General features: G+C 35.4%; 1 pseudogene; it reads right to left on the reverse strand.

The window, feature by feature from the left end:
• Positions 1–1777: 1777 nt before the first annotated feature.
• LOC103784026 (protein FAM133B-like) lies at positions 1778–3822 on the reverse strand (annotated as a pseudogene).
• Positions 3823–19567: the final 15745 nt, after the last annotated feature.

Here is a 19567-nt window from a genome sequence, read left to right on the forward strand (position 1 = left end):
GTCACCCTGGCTGGAGTGCAGTGGCATGATCTTGGCTCACTGCAAGCTCCGCCTCCCGGGTTTATGCCATTCTCCTGCCTCAGCCTCCTGAGTGGCTAGCACTACAGGCGCCCGCCACCATGCCCAGCGAATTTTTTGTATTTTCAGTAGAGATGGGGTTTCACTGTGTTAGTCAGGATGGTCTCGATCTCCTGACCTCGTGATCCACCCACCTCAGCCTCCCAACGTGCTAGGATTACATGGGTGAGCCACCTCGCCCAGCCAAGATAACATATATCTTAGAGTTGAAGAGTACTGGAGTATATATAGTAAGTATTAAACAAATTCTGACTAAAATTTTAATTCCACCCAATAATGTTCTTTGAATAGAAATTATCAACTCTATACAAACATAGTCAGGAATATCTTGGGTCCCATGGAGCATCAAGTTGCCATAGTGACAAGACAGAGAAACATCTTAAGAAGACCTCAACATGATCACGTATTGTTAAAATGCTTCTATTGGAGATTACTCTTGCCTGAGTTTGTCCTTTAGCTCAAATCCCACTCTCAATGTGAACTAGTGTCTGAGTTTTACAGAGAGGGTCAGGTATAATGAAAGCTCATGTAATGTTTTTGTATTCAAAATGTCTATAAGTCTTTGGAGGATAAAAACTGGAATGCAAGGTGTTACTTCATGATACAAATAACATGAGGGAAAGGGATTCCTCTAAAGATGTTTTTTTGGAGAAGTTTATAGTGCATGCACTCTTTTTCTTGTTCTGCTATTTGGTTTGGCCACTTTGCAGCTAGCTTCTTGTATTATACCACACTAACATCAAAAGACTATTCTCCAGGTTTACATTTAAAAAGAAACAACCTGGGCCTTACATTTAGCGCTATCTTTATGAAATTGGGTTTTGATTTTAAGGAAAATATATCATATTAAAGACATATTTATTCTACACCCTTCCTTGGAATCTACCAAAAGTACCAAAAACAGTTTAAAATTTAAATAATGTAATATCTACAAGTTCAGAAATGAGTGACAAAACAAATAAATAATTATGGGAACATACACACAGTCTACTGATTTCAATAAAATGTGGACCAAAATGAGGGATAAAGCAGCAAACCAGTACATCTTAAAGTAACACAAAAGATCTGTAAAGACTCTTCCAAAGACATTTTACGTAAAATAAGGAGGAATGAGAGTATGTGAAGTCCACAAAAGACTCGGGGGATACCTCTAAATAAGTCAAAGTCAACACTGCAAATAGCATAAGAAAAACTGCCTCTGAGGCTAGGATAACTTGACCTCAGAAACCATCTGGAGGTAATATGAGGAGGAGAAGAATCAAAGAGAAACACCGGCCAGATTTGCAGCTAAAAATGAATGCAGCTGAGCAGAAATAAATCCAGAATGATTACTTCTAAAACTCTTGTAAGCCAAGTAACTCTACTGAAACCCAAGGTAAACTCTCACTAGTTCACCTGATCATGCTGAAAGGAAATGTGCCAGATAACGATGTTGAATTGATGAGTAGAAGTTGTAAAGTAGCATTCCTTTAAAGAACAATTAATACCAATTTTTCTCAAACTATTCCAAAATTTAAAGCAGAGAGAATTTTTCGTAACTCATTTTATTAAGCCAGCATAACCCTGGTACCAAAATCAGAAAAAGACACAGCAACGAAAAGGCAACCACAGTTCAACATTCCTGATGAACACAGATGCAAAAATCTTTTTTTTTTTAAACTTGTCATAATTTGTTATTAATATACAAAGACAACAAACTTTTAAAACATTACATTTACTAAGATTCTGGCAATAAGACACAGCATACCAGGCTTGCCACTCAACTTGTTATTGTAAGTCTCAGCTTCAATATGAAGCCTTTTTTTTTTTTTTAATCAAAACCCTGCTTTTTACATGCTAAATATCTTGGCAAGTAGGCCATTAAACATGGTAATGAACTTAAGACAGCAAGAGTGAGGAGTTAACAAAAGCTAAACATTGCAGCCTAAACAAAATTCATACAAAAAAATAAACTATCACTAGTTACATAAAATTTTCCTGACTGGTTAAAACTTAGTATAAAACATGCATTTTAGAATCTTTAGCTATCAAGTTCAAAAAGTACCAATGTCTATTTAAAATAATTCCTCTCCCAAGCCAAAGTGTAGTCAAAATTAATTCAAATGACATAACACATTCTAATGCTAAAAAATATTCATTATTACTGAAGTGGAGGTAAATCCCAGAGCTTTTGGGGCTTTCTCATGCTGCAAATGGCTGTTTCTCTGGTTCACTCAAAGCAGCATATGACAGCATCCAAAGATGACACTAAGCTCAGTAAAGGGCAAGACTGCTGGTAGCCAGCTCTGACCTCCCCGTGAAGCATGGCTACTGTGTCCATAATACAGGATGTGTGAGGATCAAAGGCACACTATTCTGCTAGCTAAAGAGATAGCAAACCACCCCCCAACCCTAAAAGCTCCTTCCCCAGGTAAATAAAAGTATACGAGGGGAAAAAATTAAAATACACTTATCTACAGAGTAAGGGTTTTGAAATATTAATGTAATCCCTCCTTCAAAAATTCTAACTAGAGTCATCTGGACATTTCTGATTACATCTTAAAGATGTATCCAGATTCAATTTCTGTTGGTTTATCCTTAGACGCTTCTAGTCAAAAGTATTAATTTTATTCCCAAATATCTTAACCACTAGTACGACTGCAGTGTATTATCTCCCAGAGTTATCAAGCACTGGAAGAGAAAAAAATAGATGTTCAAGCAGCAGGCAACATTTATGGCCCTTTCACACAGTGGCATCTGAGTGGCTACTGAATAGTCCAGGAATAATTCTAAAAACAAGAAAATTCATGCATTTTAGTAAATATGTTGTAGTTTTCACAGTTGAAATTTCCTCAGACATTGCACTTTCTTTATAAGGGAATCCTGATTTTTCTTAATGTTACGGTGAGTCAGGACTTGAACTAGCAGCCTTCTTTTTCTTCTTCTCACTGTGTTTCTTATGCTTCTTTTTCTTTTTTGTTTTTTCCTCCTCAATATACTCTGATTTTGACAAGGACTCAGATGATAAAGGTTTATCCTCAGAATACATCTTTCTCTTTTTGCTGAGTCCTTTAATATGCTTTTCTTTCTCAGTTCCATCTTTTGACTTCTTTTTCTTTTTTAAACTATCCTTACTGTCTGATTCAGTTTCTGACATGGAGCTTTCAGAAGATTTATGTGAACGGTTCTTCTTTTTCTTTCTCCGTTTCCCTTGTTTCTTATCCTCATCTTCAGAATCAGAAGAACTGCTGGAAGAATCAGAGCTTGATGAAGAAGATGAATACCTACAAGATTTCTTCTTTTCTTTTTTCTTTCTCTGTCTTTTTTTGGATGAGCTCTCACTTCCACTTAACAATTTCTCCCTGTGTTTTTCCAGTTCTTTCTTCCAGTTCTCATTCATTTTTTCTTCAAATTCAGCCAAAGCCTTGGAGCCTTTCTTTTTCTTTCCTAGTTGCTCTTTTACTTTTCTAGTTGCTCTTTTACTTCTTCCCAGGTAGGCCTTGGTCGATTCAGATAATCCTGTATTGTTGGCCCTGAAGACTGGATTGGACCCCTTGATCTCGCCATTGCTATTGGGTTCATATAGGCCACCCGATTGTCCCGCTTCCCCATGGTGCTGGATCGAGCGCACAGTAGCACGCCGAGGGAAACCGGGCCGGAGAGACTGCCGAAGAGGGCCTGCCGCAGGTCCTCTTGCTGCCTCGCAAAAATCTTAAACAAAATGCCAACAAACCAAATCCAACAACACATCAAAACAATAATATACCACAGTCAAGTGGGATTTATCCCAGGAATGCAAAGATAGTTCAAATTATGCAAATTACTAAACGTTATACATTACATCAATAGAATGAAGGACAAAAATCACATGATCATCTCAATTCAATAGATTCAGAAAAAGATTTTGATAACATTTATTCTGACTTCATGATAAAAACTCTTAATAAATTAGGTATAGAAGGAAAGTTCCTCAACATCATAAAGTCCATATATGACAAACCCTTAGCTAACATCATACTGAACGGAGAAAAAACTGAAAGGCTTTCCTCTAAGAACTGGAATAAGATAAGGATACCCACACTAACCATTCATATTTAGCATAGTACTAGAAGTCCTAACTAGAACAATCTGTCAAAAAGGAAAAAAAAATGGCATTCATATTGAAAAAGAGCAAGTCAAATAGTCTCTGTTTGCAGATGACATGATCTTATCTTATATTTCAAAAAGCCTAGGGCATTGGACTTGGAAAAGTTTTTATGAATAACACCTCCAAAGCCTAGGCAACAAAAGTGAAGACAAATGAAATTATATTAAACTAAAAACCTTCTGCACAACAAAGGAAACAATCAACAGAGTGAAAAGAGAACCTGCAGAATGGAGAAAATATTTGCAAACTACTCATTTGACTGGAGATTAATATCTAAAAAGCTTCTGCAAAACAAAGGAAGCAATCAACAGAGTGAAAAGAGAATCTGCAGAATGGAGACAGTATTTGCAAACTACTCATTTGACAGGAGCTTAGTATCTAAAATATACAAGGAACTGAAATATCTAGATAATAAAGAAAACAATCTGATTAAAGAATGGACAAATGATCTGAACAGACATTCCTCAAAAGAAGATATACAAATGGCCAACAGGTATATGAAAAAAAATGCTCAATGTCACTAATTATCAGGGAAATGCAAATAAAAACGACAATGAGGTATGATCTTACTCCATTTAAAATGGCTATCATCAACAAGATGATAAACAACAAATGCTGGCAAGGATGGGGAGAAAAGGGAACTCTTATCCACTGTTGATGGGAATGGAGAATATTACAGCCACTTTGGAGAACAGTATGAAGATTCCTCAAAAAAAAAACTGTAAATAGAACTACCATATGATCCAGCAATCCTACTACTGGGAATTTATCCAAAAAAAGGAAATTATTATATCGGAGACACATCTGAACCCTCATGTTTACTGCAGCACTATTCAGAGTAGCCAAGATATGGACTCAGCCTAGATGTTCAACAACAGATGAACAAATAAAGAAAATGTGATGCATATACCTCACAAAATAAAATTCTGTCATTTGCAGCAACATAGATTGAACTGTAGGACATTATGTTAAGTAAGATAAGCCAGGAATAGAAAGTTAAACATTGCACATTCTCACTCGAATGTGGAAGCTAAAAAAAGTTGATCTCATAGAAGTAAAAAGTAGAACAGAGGATACTAGAGGCTGGGAAGGACAGGGGGAAGGGAGGAATAGAGAGAGATTTGTTGAACAATACAAAATAATGGCTAGATAATTTTAGTGTTCTATACCACTGTAGGATGACTATAGAGAGCAATAACATGTTATATAGTTTTAAATGGCTAGAAAGAGGATATTGAACATTCCCAACACAAATAAATGATCAAGGTTTGAGATGATGGATATGCTAATTACACTTATCTGATCACTATACATAATATATATCAAAAAATCACTAAGTACCCCATTATCTGTACAATTATTATTGTCAATATAAAAAAGGAAATTTTAAAACAGAAAAAAATACACTTTGAAAGAATTATAAACTAAATCAGACTTCTAAAAAGCAAAAACTGAAGAAAGAAATAGTGAAATAAAATCTTCAATATGTTGTGAGAAAAAGCTACATGTCTATAGTTATAAACCCAGAAAATCCTTATTTAAGAAAACATAAAATAAATATTTTTGTATATTAGGCCATGCACCATGTGTGCCTAATATACACATGGGAGGCAGAGGCAAGTGGATCTCTTGAGCTCAGGAATTCAAGACTAGCCTGGGAAACTGGTGAAACCCCATCTCTACAAAAAACACAAAAGTTAGCTGGACATGGTGTCACACCCCTGTAGTCTCAGCTACTCGGGAGGCTGAGGAGGGAGGATTGCTTGAGCCTGGGAGTTCAAGGCTGCAGTGAGCCGTGATCACATCACTGTACTCCAGCCCAGATGACAGAGTGAGATCCTGACTAAAGAAAATAAAAATTAAAAAAGGGTTCACCACTAGATTTTCACTAAAGGATCTTCTGAAGCAGAGGTGTCCAATCTTTTGGGTTCCCTGGGCCATAGAAAGAAGAAGAATTGTTTTGGGCCACACATAAAATAAAGTATCACTAATAATAGCTGATGAACTAAAAAACAAAACAAAAAACGCAAAAGCATCTCATAATGTTTTAAGAAAGTTTACAAATTTATGTTGGGCTGCATTCAAAGCCATTGTTGGGCCACATGCAGCCTGTGGGCTGCAGTTTGGACAAGCTTGTTCTAAAGTATCAATATGAGGAAGAAAGAAAATGGTCTTAGAAGTAGTGTCTGAGATACAAAAAGAAACAGTAAGAAATTAATAAAGATGAGGGTAATAAATATTTGTCCTTATAAAGTAACAACTATTATTATATTTAACTTGTATGGCTAGAAAAACAGAGTTGAAATATCAGAAAACAATATCATGTATGTCAAGAGAAGAGTGATCAGAGGTAATGGGTAACATTCTTACTTCCTTCAAAAGAAGAGATTGTTTTTATTAACTTCAGAATTTGCTAGGTAATTAAATGCACAAGGTACAAGTTCTAGGGTATCTAGTTAAAGACCAGAAATAGAATATATACTCTCCAAATAAACCCAATAGAGTGAGAAACAAAAAATAAAATTCATTATCTTAAAAGGGATAATTGTGACAAGCATAGAAAAGCAAAATAAATAGCACAATATATTAGGACACCTACTAATAAATGAATAATTAAAATAAATAAAATAGCACTAAGTATTACTTTTGCACCAATCTAATATTTCAAATTAAAGACAGACATTGTAAGGATGACCTTTCAAAATCCAGCTATATTCTATTTACAAGAGACACATGTAAGAATAAAGATCCAAAAATGTTGAAAGCATAGAAAATAATATGCCAGGAAAATAACAAGAAACCCCATAATATTTATATTAGAAATGTAGATTTGAATACAAGTATTATTAGAGATAAACACCTCTCTTTCACATCACATAGTGATGAAAGTTTCCAGTCATCATAAAGATATATTTCTAAACTTTTATGCATCTTTATGCTTCAGAATATATATAGCAAAATTTTACTTAAATGTGAGAAATTGACAAATGTAACTCAAAGTGGAAGACTTCTAAACACTTATTTCAATCTAATGGCCAAGCATTAAAAATTAAATTATGTATAATTCTGCATCCAAAATGAGAGAATATATATCTGCTTGAATGCACATGAAGCAACAGTAAAAAGTGGCCATGTAACAAGCAAAATACAAATCTCGGCTAATTTTAAACAATAATTGTTATGTACATCACATACTTGTATTGTTTATCAAATGCCTTTGATAAACACAGTCAACATTACACTGAATGGGCAAAATCTGGAACCATTCCCTTTGAAAACTGGCACAAGACAAGGATGCTGTCTCTAACCATTTCTATTCAACATAGTATTGGAAGTTCTGGCCAGGGCAATCAGGCAAGAAAAAACAACAAAGTATATTCAAATAGGAAGGGAAGAAGTCAAATTGTCTCTGTTTTTAGATGACATGATTTTGTATTTAGAAAACCCCATTGTCTCAGCCCAAAAACCCTTTAAGCTGATAAGCAAATTCAATAAAGTCTCAGGATACAAAATCAACGTGCAAAAACCACAAGCATTCCTATACACCCACAATAGACAAGCAGAGAACCAAATCATGAGTAAACTCTCATTCACAATTGCTACAAAGAGAATAAAATACCTAGGAATACAGCTAACAAGAGATGTGAAGGACCTCTTCCAGGAGAATTACAACCTATGGCTCAAAGAAATAAGAAAGGACACAAACACATGGAAAAACATTCCATCCTCATGGATAGGAAGAATCAATATCATTAAAATGGCCATATGGCTGAAAGTAATTTATAGATTCAATGCTATTTAAATCAAACTACCATTGACTTTCATCACAGAATTAGAAAAACTACTTTAAATTTCTTATAGAACTAAAAAAGAGCCCATATAGCCAAGACAATCCTAAGAAAAAGAACAAAGCTGGAGTCATGATGTTACCTGACTTCAAACCATACTACAAGGGTACAGTAACCAAAACAGCATGATACTGGTACCAAAACAGACATATAGACCAATTGAACAGAATACAGACCTCAGAAATAAGATCATACATCTACAACCATCTATCTGATCTTTGACAATCCTGACAAAAACAAGCAATGCAGAAAAGACTCCCTATTTAATAAATGGTGCTGAGAAAACTGGTTACCCATATGCAGAAAACTGAAGCTGGACCTCTTCCTTATGCCTTATACAAAAATTAACTCAAGATGGATTAAGTTAATGAATTTATAAGGAACTTAAACAAATTTACAAGAAAAAACAGACATCCCCATCAAAAACTAGGCAAAGGACATGAACAGACATTTCTCAAAATAAGACATTTATGCAGCCAGCAAATACATGAAAAAAAGTTTAGCATCACTGATCATTAGAGAATTGCAAATAAAAAACACAATGAGATACCATCTCATGCTAGTCAGAAGGGTGATTATTAAAAAGTCAAGAAGTGGCTGGGCACGGTGGCTCACACCTGTAATCCCAGCATTTTGGGAAGCCAAGACAGGTGGATCACCTGAGGTCAGGACTTCAAGACCAGCCTGGCCAACATGGTGAAACCCTGTCTCTATTAAAAATACAAAAAATTAGCTGGGTGTGGTCATGGGTGCCTGTAATCCCAGCTACTCAGGAGGCTGAGCCAGGAGCATCACTTGAGCCCGGGAGACAGGTTGAAGTGAGCCGAGATCATGCCATCGCACTCCAGCCTGGGCAACAAGAGTGAAACTCCGTCTCAAAAAAAAAAAAAAGTCAGGAAGCAACAGATGCTTGTACTCCATTGGTGGAAATATAAATTAGTTCAACCATTGTGAAAGATAGTGTGGTGATTCCTCATGGATCTAGTACCAGAAATACCATTTGACCGAGCAATCCCACTACTGGATATACACCCAAAGGAATAGAAATCATTCCATTATGAAGATACATACAAACATACATGCACATGTGTGTTTATTGCAGCATTATTCACAATAGCAAAGACATGGAACCAACCAAAATGCCCATCAATGATAGACTGGATAAAGAAAATGCAGTACATATACACCATGGAATACTACGTAGCCATAAAAAGGAATGAGATCATGTCCTGTGCAGGGACAGAAAACCAAACACTGCATGTTCTCACTCATAAGTGGGAGCTGAACAGTGAAAACATGTGGACACAGGGAGGGGAACAACACACTGAGTGGGAGTGGGGGGTGCAAGAGCATCAGCACAAATGGCTGATACATGTGGGGCTTAATACCTAGGTGATGGATTGATAGGTGCAGCAAACCACCCTGGCACATATACACCTATGTAACAAACCTGCACATTTTGCACATATATCCTGAAACTTAAAGTAAAATTTTAAAAAAAGAAAAAAAAGAATCAATAAGTAGGTCAGATGAGCACTCACAGTACCTGGTTTTAACTATGTATCACTGAAAGGGACACTGAAGAGGTAAGAAAGACAGACTTGAATTGCAGATGCCACTCTGTTTCTAAGACCATCAAAGCAGTATCTCTATGAGTCTGCAAGAACCACAATGTCACTGGGCTTAAGGTTCCCCCTAAAGTAAATATAGCTTAGATCACAACACACAAGTCCTTTTGAATATCTGAAAAGCCTTCCCAAAAAGGACGGGTACAAACAACACCAGACAGCAAAAGCTACAGTAAATATCTAACTTATCAATGGCCAGACACAGATGAACATTTACCAGTATCAGGACCATCTGGGAAAACATGACCCTACCAAATGAACTAAATAAGGCACCAGGGACTAAGCAAGGAGAAACAGAGATATGTGACCTTTCAGACAGAGAATTTGAAATAGCTGTTTTGGGAAAAGTCTAAGAAATTCAAGATAATGCAGAGAAGAAATTCAGAATTCTATCAGATAAATTTTAAAAAGAGAGATTGACATAATTAAAAAGAATCAAGCAGAAATCCTGGAGCTGAAAAAATGCAGTTGGCATACTGAGGCATGCATCAGAGTTCTTTAAAAGCAGAAGTGATCAAACAGAAGAAAGAATTAGCTTGAGGACAGGCTATGTGTAAATACACAGTCAGAGGAGATAAAAGAAAAAAGAATAAAATACAATGAAGCACACCTACAAGATCTAGGAAATAGCCTCAAAAGGGCAAATCGAAGATTTATTGGCCTTAAAAAGGAGGTAGAGAAAGAGACCATAGTAGAAAATTTATACAAAGGGATAATATCAGAGAACTGCCAAAACCTAGAAAAAGATATCAGCATTCAAGTACAAAAGGATTATAGAACACCAAGCAGATCTAACCCAAAGAAGACTACATCAAGGCATTTAAAAATCAAACTCCCAAAGGTCAAGGATAAAGAAAGTATCCTAAAAACAGCAAGAGAAAAGAAACAGATCACATACAAAGGAGCTCCAATACATCTTGCAGAAAACTCTTCAGTGGAAAATTTACAGGCCAGGAGAGAGTGGCATGACATATTTAAAGTGCTGAAGGAAAAAAACTTGTATCCTAGAATAGTATATCTGGCTAAAATATCCTTCAAACATGAAGGAGAAATAAAGACTTTCCCAGACAAACAAAAGCTGAGGGATTTCATCAACACCAGACTTATCCTACAAGAAACGCTAAAAGGAGTACTTCAATCAGAAAGAAAATGACTTTAATGAACAATAAGATCTCATCTGAAGGTAAAAAAAAAATAGTAAGTGCACAGAAAAACACAGAATATTATAATGCTGTAACTGTGGTGGGTAAACTGCTCTTATCTTAAGCAGAAAGACTAAAGGATGAGCCAATCAAAAATAATAATTACAGCAACTTTTCAAGACTTCGTACAATACAATGTAAATAGTAAGAAAAAAAGTTAAAAGGCGGAGGGACAAAGTTAAATTGTAAATTTTTATTAGTTTTCTTTTTACTTGTTTATGCAAACAGTGTTAAGTTTTTATCAACTCAAAATTATGGATTATAAGATAGTATTTGCAAGCCTCATAGTATCCTCAAATCAAAAATTGCAACAGATACACAAAAATAAAAAGCAAGAAACTAAATCATAACACCAGAGAAAATCACCTTCACTAAAAGGAAGACAGAAAGGAAATAAAGAAGGAAGAGAAGACCACAAAACAACTATCAAACACATAACAAAGTGGCAGGAGTGAGTCCTTACTTATCAATAATAATATTGAATGTAAATGGACTAATCTGTCCAACTAAAAGACATATAGAATGGCTGAATGAGTTATGCAAATATGTATAATTAATGTAAATTTTTAAAGATTTTAGATATTAAAAACTTGATTCTGAATTTTATAAAAACAAACATACACTGAATAGAAAGAGAGAGATTCATTTGTGAAGATTATAAACAAAGCAAAAATGAAGAAAAAATGGAAATCAAGAGAAAAGAAAGATAAGACTTGAAGAACAGAATATCCAGTTTTTTTTTAACTTTTATTCTAGGTTAAGGAGTATATGTGAAGGCTTGTTACATAGGTAAACTTATGTCATGGGGGTTTGTTATACAGATTATTTCATTACCCAGGTATTAAATGCAGTACCCAATAGTTCTATTTCCTTCTCCTCTCCCTCCTTCCTCCCTCCACCCTCAAGCCAACCACAGTGTCTGTTGTTTCCTTCTTTGTGCTCATAAGTTATCATTTAGCTCCCACCTATAAGTGAGAACCTGCATTATTTGTTTTTTTGTTTCTATATTAGTTTGCTGAGCATAGTAGCTTTCAGTTCCATCCATGTTCCCACAAAGGACATGATCTTGTTCTTTTTTATGGCTGAATAGTATTCCATGGTGTATATGTACCACATTTTCTTTATCCAATCTGTCATTGATGAGCATGTAGATTGATTCCATGTCTTTGCTATTGTGAATAGTGCTGCAGTGAACATTCATATGTATCTCTTTATGGTAGAATGATTTACATTTCTCTGAGTATATATCCAGTAATGGGATTGCTGGGTCTAATGGTGGTTCTGCTTTTATCTCTTTGAGGAATTGCCATACTGCTTTCCACGATGGTTGAACTAACTTACATTCCTACCAACAGTGTATAAGTATTGCCTTTTCTCTGCAATCTTGCCAGTATCTGTTATTTTTTAACTTTTTCATAGTAGCCATTCTGACTGGTGTGAGATGGTATCTCATTGTGGTTTTGATTTGCATTTCTCTAATGATCAGTGATACCGAGCTTTTTTTCATTTGCTTGTTGGCCACATGCATGCCTTCCTTTGAAAAGTGTCAGTTCACATCCTTTGCCCACTTTTTAACAGGGTTGCTTGTTTTTCTCTTGTAAATTGGTTAAGTTTCTTATAGATGCTGGATATTAGACTTTGGTCAGATGCATAATTTGTAAATATTTTCTCCCATTCTGTAGGTTGTCTGTTTACTCTGTTGATAGTTTCTTTTGCTGTGCAGAAGCTCATTAGTTCAATTACATCCCATATATCAATTTTTGCTTTTGTTGTGATTGATTTTGGTGTTTTGTCATGAAATCTTTTCCCGTTTCTATGTACAGGATGTTATTGCCTAGGTTGTCTTCCAGGGTTTTTACAGTTTTGTGTTTTATATTTAAGTCTTCAATCCATCTTGAGTTGATTTTTGTATATGGTGTAAAAAAAAGGGTTGAGCTTCAGGCTTCTGTATATGGCTAGCCAGTTATCCCAGCATCATTTACTGAATAAGGAGTATTTTCTACATTGCTTGTTTTTTCAGCTTTGTTGAAGATCAGGTGGTTGTAGGTGTGTGGCCTTATTTCAGCGCTCTCTATTCTGTTCTATTGGTTCTGTTCCATGTGCCTGTTTTTATTATTATTATTATTATTATTATTATACTTTAAGTTTTAGGGTACATGTGCACAATGTGCAGGTTAGTTACATATGTATACATGTGCCATGCTGGTGCGCTGCACCCACTAACTCATCATCTGGCATCAGGTATATCTCCCAATGCTATCCCTCCCCACTCCCCCCACCCCACAACAGTCCCCAGAGTGTGATGTTCCCCTTCCTGTGTCCATGTGTTCTCATTGTTCAATTCCCACCTATGAGTGAGAATATGCGGTGTTTGGTTTTTTGTTCTTGCGATAGTTTACTGAGAATGATGATTTCCAATTTCATCCATGTCTCTACAAAGGACATGAACTCATCATTTTTTATTGTACCAGCATCATGCTGTTTTGGTTACTGTAGCCCTGTAGTATAGTTTGAAGTCAGGTAACATGATGCCTCCATCTTTCTTCTTTTTGCTTAGGATTGCCTTTGCTATTTGGGCTCTTTTTTGGTTCCATATAAATTTTAAAATAGTCTTTTGTCTTTGTGTGAAGGATGTCATTGTTAGTTTGATAGGAATAACATTGAAACTGTAAATTGCTTTGGAGAGTATGGCCATTTTAATGATATTGATTCTTCCTATCCATGATCATAGGATGTTTTTTCATTTGTTTGTGTTCTCTCTGATTTCTTTGAGCAGTGCTCATTCTCATTGTAGAGATCTTTCACCTTCCTCATTAGCTGTATTCCTAGGTAATTTATTCTTTTTGTGGCAACTGTGAATGGCTTTCTGGTTGGCTCTTGGCTTGACTGTTGTTGATGCTAGTGATTTTTGTACATTGATTTTGTATCCTGAGACTTTGCTGGAGTTATCAGCTGAAGGAGCTTTTGGGCCTAGACTATGGAGTTTTCTAGATACAGAATCATGTCATCTGCAAACAAAGATAGTTTAACTTCTCCTCTTCCTATTTGGATGAACTTTATTTTTTTCTCTTGCCTGATTGCTCTGGATAGGACTTCCAAAACTACGTCGAATAGGAGTGGTGAGAGAAGGCATCCTTGTCTTGTGCCAGTTTTCAAGTGGAAAGCTTCCAGCTTTTATCCATTCAGTATAATATTGGCTGGGGGTTTGTCATAGATGGTTCTTATTATTTTGAGGTATGTTCCTTCAATTCCCAGTTTATTGAGAGTTTTTAACATAAAGAGGTGTTGAATTTCATTGAAAGCCTTTTCTGCGTCTATTGAGATAATCAGGTGGTTTTTGTCTTTAGTTCTGTTTATGTGATGAATCACATTTGTTGATTTCCATGTGTCGAAACAACTTTGCATCCCATGAATGAAGGCTACTTGATCATGGTGGATTAGCTTTTTGATGTATTGCTGGATTCAGTTTGCAAGTATTTTGCTGAGGATTTTCACACTGATGTTCATCAGGGATATTGGCCTGAAGTTTTATTTTTTGTGTTTGTCTTCCAGGTTTTAGTATCAAGATGATGCTGGTCCATAGAATGAATTGAAAAGGAGTCTCTCTTTGTCAATTTTTTGGAATATTTTCTGTACAAATGGAACCATCTCTTCTTTGTACATCTGGTAGAATTTGGCTGTGAATACATCAGGTCCTGGGCTATTTTTCGTTGGTAGGCTATTTATTACTGATTCAATTTCAGAGCTCATTATTGTTCTGTTCATGAAATCAGTTCCTTCCTGGTTCAATCTTGAGTGGTTGTATGTGTTTAGGAACTTATCCATCTTTTCTAGGTTTTCTAGTTTGTGTGCATAGAAGTGTTTCTAGTAGTTTCTGAAGATTATTTTTATTTCTGTGCAGTCAGTGGTAACATTCCCTTTGTAATTTCTAATTGTGTTTATTTGGATCTTCTCTCTGTTCTTTATTATTCTAGCTAGCACTATCTATCTTATTAATTTCTTCAAAAAACAAACTCCTATATTCATTGATCTTTTAAATTGTTTTTTGTGTCTCAATTTCCTTCGGTTCAGCTCTGATTTTGGTTATTTCTTATCTTCTGCTAGCTTTGGGGTTGATTTGTTCTTGCTTCACTTATTCTTTCAGTTATGATGTTAGGTTGTTAATTTGAGATCTTTCTAACTTTTTGATGTTGGCATTTAATGCTATGAATTTCCCTATTAACAGCACTGTAGCTGTGTCCCAGAGATTCTGGTATGTTGTATCTTTGTTCTCATTAGTTTCAAAGAACTTCTTGATTTCTTATTTAATTTCATTATTTGCCCAAAAGTCATTTAGGAACATGTTGTTTAGTTTTCAGGTAATTTCCTGGTTTTGAGAAATTTTCTTAATCTTGACTTATATTTTTATTGCACTGTGGTCCAAGAATGTGTTTGGTATGATTTTGGTTCCTTTGCATTTGCTGAGGATTGTTTTATGCCCAATTATGTAGTCAGTGTTAGAGTATGTGCCATGTGGCAATGAGAAGAATGTATATTCTGTCTTTTTGCAATGGAGAATTCTGTGGAGGTCTATCAGATCCATTTGGTTCATTGTTGAGTTCAGGTCCTGAATATCTTTATTAAGTTTCTGCCTTGATGACCTGATTAATACTGTCAGTGGAGTGTTGAAGTCTCCCACTATTATTGTGTGAGATTCTATGTCTCTTTGTAGGTCTCTAATAACTTGCTGTATGAATCTGAGTGCTCCTGTTTTGGGTGCATATATATTTAGGATAGTTAAGCCTTCTTGTTGAATTGAACTCTTTACCATTATATAATGCCCTTCTTTCTTTTCAAAATCTTTGTTGGTTTGAAGTGTGTTTGTCTGAAACTAGGATTACAACCTTGCTTTTTTTTCTGCTTTCCCTTTTCTTGGTAGATTTTTCTCCACCCCTTTACTATGAGTATCATTTCATGCGAGATGGGTCTCTTAAAGACAGCATACCACTGGGTCTTGTTTTTTCATCCAGGTTGGCACTCTGTTACTTTTAAGTGGAGTATGGGGCCTGTTTACATTCAAGGTTAGTATTGATATGTGTGAATTTGATCCTGGCATTGTGTTGTTAGCTGAATACTCAGATTTTTAAACTATAAAAAGTAAGAATTTAAGAAAAAAAATAGTTGAAGAAAAAGCAGTAATCATTTTGAAATAGAAACAAATTATCTAGATGAAAAGGAAGATTATTTTTCAGATCAAAAGACAAATCTAGACTTCTTTAATAAAAATGCACACCACTCACACTCTTAGTTTGATATATTGGCAAACAATTTTAATTCCAGGAATAAACTGAAAAAAAAAACACTTTTACAAGAGAAATAAACTGGCTTTGGATTATTCATCCATAAAACTAGAAGTCAAAAGAGCAAATGATATTTATTACCATCTTGAAAAGGACTGTGATCCTAAAATGCTCTCTTCTACTAGTATAGTATTCACATGGGAAAGCAGAGACATTTTCAGATATCAAAAACTTAGAAAATATACTCCTGATGAAATATAAAATATTAAGTTGTACAGCTGTATATCTGATATCATTTAATTTAAATATATATGCTAAATATTGGGTTTATATGCATATATAAATACCTAGACAAAGGCTGATAAGAAAACTCACTAAAGTGTTAACAACAGTATTTCTGAAGAAATGAGTAGGAGTCAACTGAGAACATTTTAAATTTGATTTAATAAATATATAAAAATTGTTTTGTCACTGCCAGGCAACTATGCTCATGAACATTCTCATTTGAGGATGTTCAATAATCCATACTTGACTCCTGTTAAGTATGTTCCCTGTTCTGGCACTTCACAAGGAGATTTTGCTCTTATAAACCTGACATTTTCAAATTCTTTTTTGTTTCCAAAATAAGCCCAAAGGGAACACATATTTCTATTGCTTTCTAAAATGACTGCCAGTTTTTTGTCTGTTTCATTCTTAGTGATGCATATACAACATTTTTTGTTTTTTTGTTTCTAGGGCAAAAATGTCAAACATCTTTTGGACCATTTTGACTGGGATATTCTTCATCCTAAAATAGTAACAATCAAAAACCTCTAATTACACAAAGATAAAGCAAATTGATTATTATAATCTCTACAATTATAAAATCAGCATAGATAATGCAAACACAATCACATATTAAATCCAAAAATTTTGCCAAGATCAATGACAATAAACATAAACATCATCTCATTGCACTGGTCTAGCAATGTACCACTCCTAATTTCAGTATATCTTTTTGCCAAGGGCTGCTTCAGGTGCCATCTCCAAAGACAGAGAGAAAGGAGAAATTCACTTATTACAAATGGCCTGTTAAGTTCTGAGACAGATTCTAAGTCTCCTGAGTATCAAAATACAATACATTAAAAAACCATCTAATTACCAACAGTTTTGAGTACCCACCAAGTCTGAAGCCTAGTTGAGCTCGCCAGTCAGCATTATTTGATCTCAAGTGAAAGAAGACATAAGAGTTTGGGGGGACAAGAAATAAAGCTCATCTTATTTCCTATGTGTTCAATGACAGGTACTGTGGGATGGCACAGAAATGAATAAGTACACAAATCTGCCTTCAAAGAATGTGGCATTTTCAGAAGCATAAGAACACTAATTTCTATACTAAGTATAAAAAAAGGAATATAATCAATATTTTTAGGAAAGAACATCATAAAGACTTAGGATGTGTAAGGATGGTGAACTCATATCAAGGCAGAGAAATCAAAGGGAAATTGTGAGTGTGGATATGGATGTGTATGCGTATATACATTTACACATGTGTGGGATGATAGGGAATGTGGCATTTGAGCCAATTTGAACATAACAGGTTGAATTTCAAAAATTTAGAAATGAAGAGAAGGGGATCTGTATGTAGACTGATAGAACAGCATAAATAAAACCCTAATGCCAAGGAAGCTTGGGAGTGAAATGAGAGCGCAAAATACCAAATACAATCTAAGATAATTTTGACACATAATTGGTCGATCTACAAAGTCTATCAAGGCAGGTAATCATAGAAATGGTGTATATATCTGAAAATGTTTTATTTTAACCTAAAATGTACAGGTGGAGATTCACCAGCATTTTGCCATATGGCCAACTATTCTCCTTTGAAAATGAGTCCACTAATTGGAATCCCCATATTATCACCTTTATACAAACCTTTATCCAGAACATCCAGTCTCAGTTTCTTTAAAGTAAAAAAGGAACTAAAATATCCTTGTGAAGCAATCTTAGTACAGAATTTTGGATTTTTGCTATTTCTTTTCTGTCTTTCATATTATCCTGCCCGGTTTTGGAAGCAACTTTTAAATCACAAATACAGCTGGGAACAAAATCAACCAAACTTTGAGTAACACACAATTCAACCAAAGAGAACAGAGGTGCCTGAGCACACCAAATGTGAATTAACAAGGGAATGGGGAGCATGACTTAGGCTCATGGGGCAGATAAGCAGAGGTCTTTTAAGTCTCCACTGCAGTCCAGAGGCATGAAATACATGTAGGGAAGCAGGGAAAGATAAGGCTGCAAAGGAGAGCTCAGAGTACAGTGAGAAGAGGCTCTAGAGTTCAGCTGAAGTTTTGTGCTTAATTTAATCAACAATGAAATATTTTTCTTGGAAAATGGCATGATCTGTGGTTCACTTTAGACTTAAAAAGATTAATCAAGCTATTGTCATAGAATGAGAGGGAGGAGGCAGCACCTAGAGTAACAGTATGGATTATGTAGGGAGTTTCCTCAGTAATCTAGGTGTAAGTTAGAAGTTGCAAACTGGTGTTCATAAGATTAAATATGCCTAATAAATATGTTTTCTTTGGCTTGTACAGTGTTATCTAAACCTTAAAATTTATTTGTCAACATTTAGAAGCCAGGAGACAATGTAAAAATTATTTTTCAGGCCAGGAACAGTGGCTCATGCCTATAATATCAACACTTTGGGAGGCCGAGGTGGTAGGATCACTCTAGCCCAGTAGTTTGTGACCAGCCTAGGAAACATAGCAAGACCCCTATCTCTGCAGAATAACTTTAAAAAAAAAATTTGCGGGGCATGATGGTACTCTCCTGTAGTCCCAGGTACTGGGGAGGCTGAGATGGGAGAATTGCTTGAGCCTGGAAGGTCGAGGCTAAAGTTAGCCGTGATCACACCACTGCACTCTAGCCTGAACAATAGAGTGAGACACTGTCTCAAAAATTTTTTTTAAATTAATTTTTATGAAAATCAAGAAACCTGAAAAACAATTCACTGGAGCTGAGTAACAGCTTACCATCTGGGCATGAGTTCTTCAGTTTACAACAGTCTCCACCTCGCCCTGTTGTCCTAACACTGAGGCAGAGTGTGTATTACAAAATAATTTGTCTTTACCTGGCCCACGTCACTCCTTTATGTACTTTCTCTTATCTCTGTAGTCATGGAGACAGCAAAAACTGTTTGTTCAATACAACTGAAATACAGGGTCTATACTGGAGAAAGAGAGCAATAGGGTCAAAGAGTTATATTAGGAGCGAGGAATTCTGGTCTGGGAAAATGAAAGAAGTATAGAGAAGTGATATTTAAAGTTGTGACTGAGGATAAAAACCACAAGGAAAAGAATACATAGAGAGGGGAAAAGTAGAGATAAGAGGATAGAACTTGCAGAAGGCTCCATTCAGGTAC

This window comes from Pan paniscus, chromosome 13, assembly GCF_029289425.2.
Source record: "Pan paniscus chromosome 13, NHGRI_mPanPan1-v2.0_pri, whole genome shotgun sequence".
NCBI classification, from domain to species: Eukaryota; Metazoa; Chordata; class Mammalia; order Primates; family Hominidae; genus Pan; species Pan paniscus.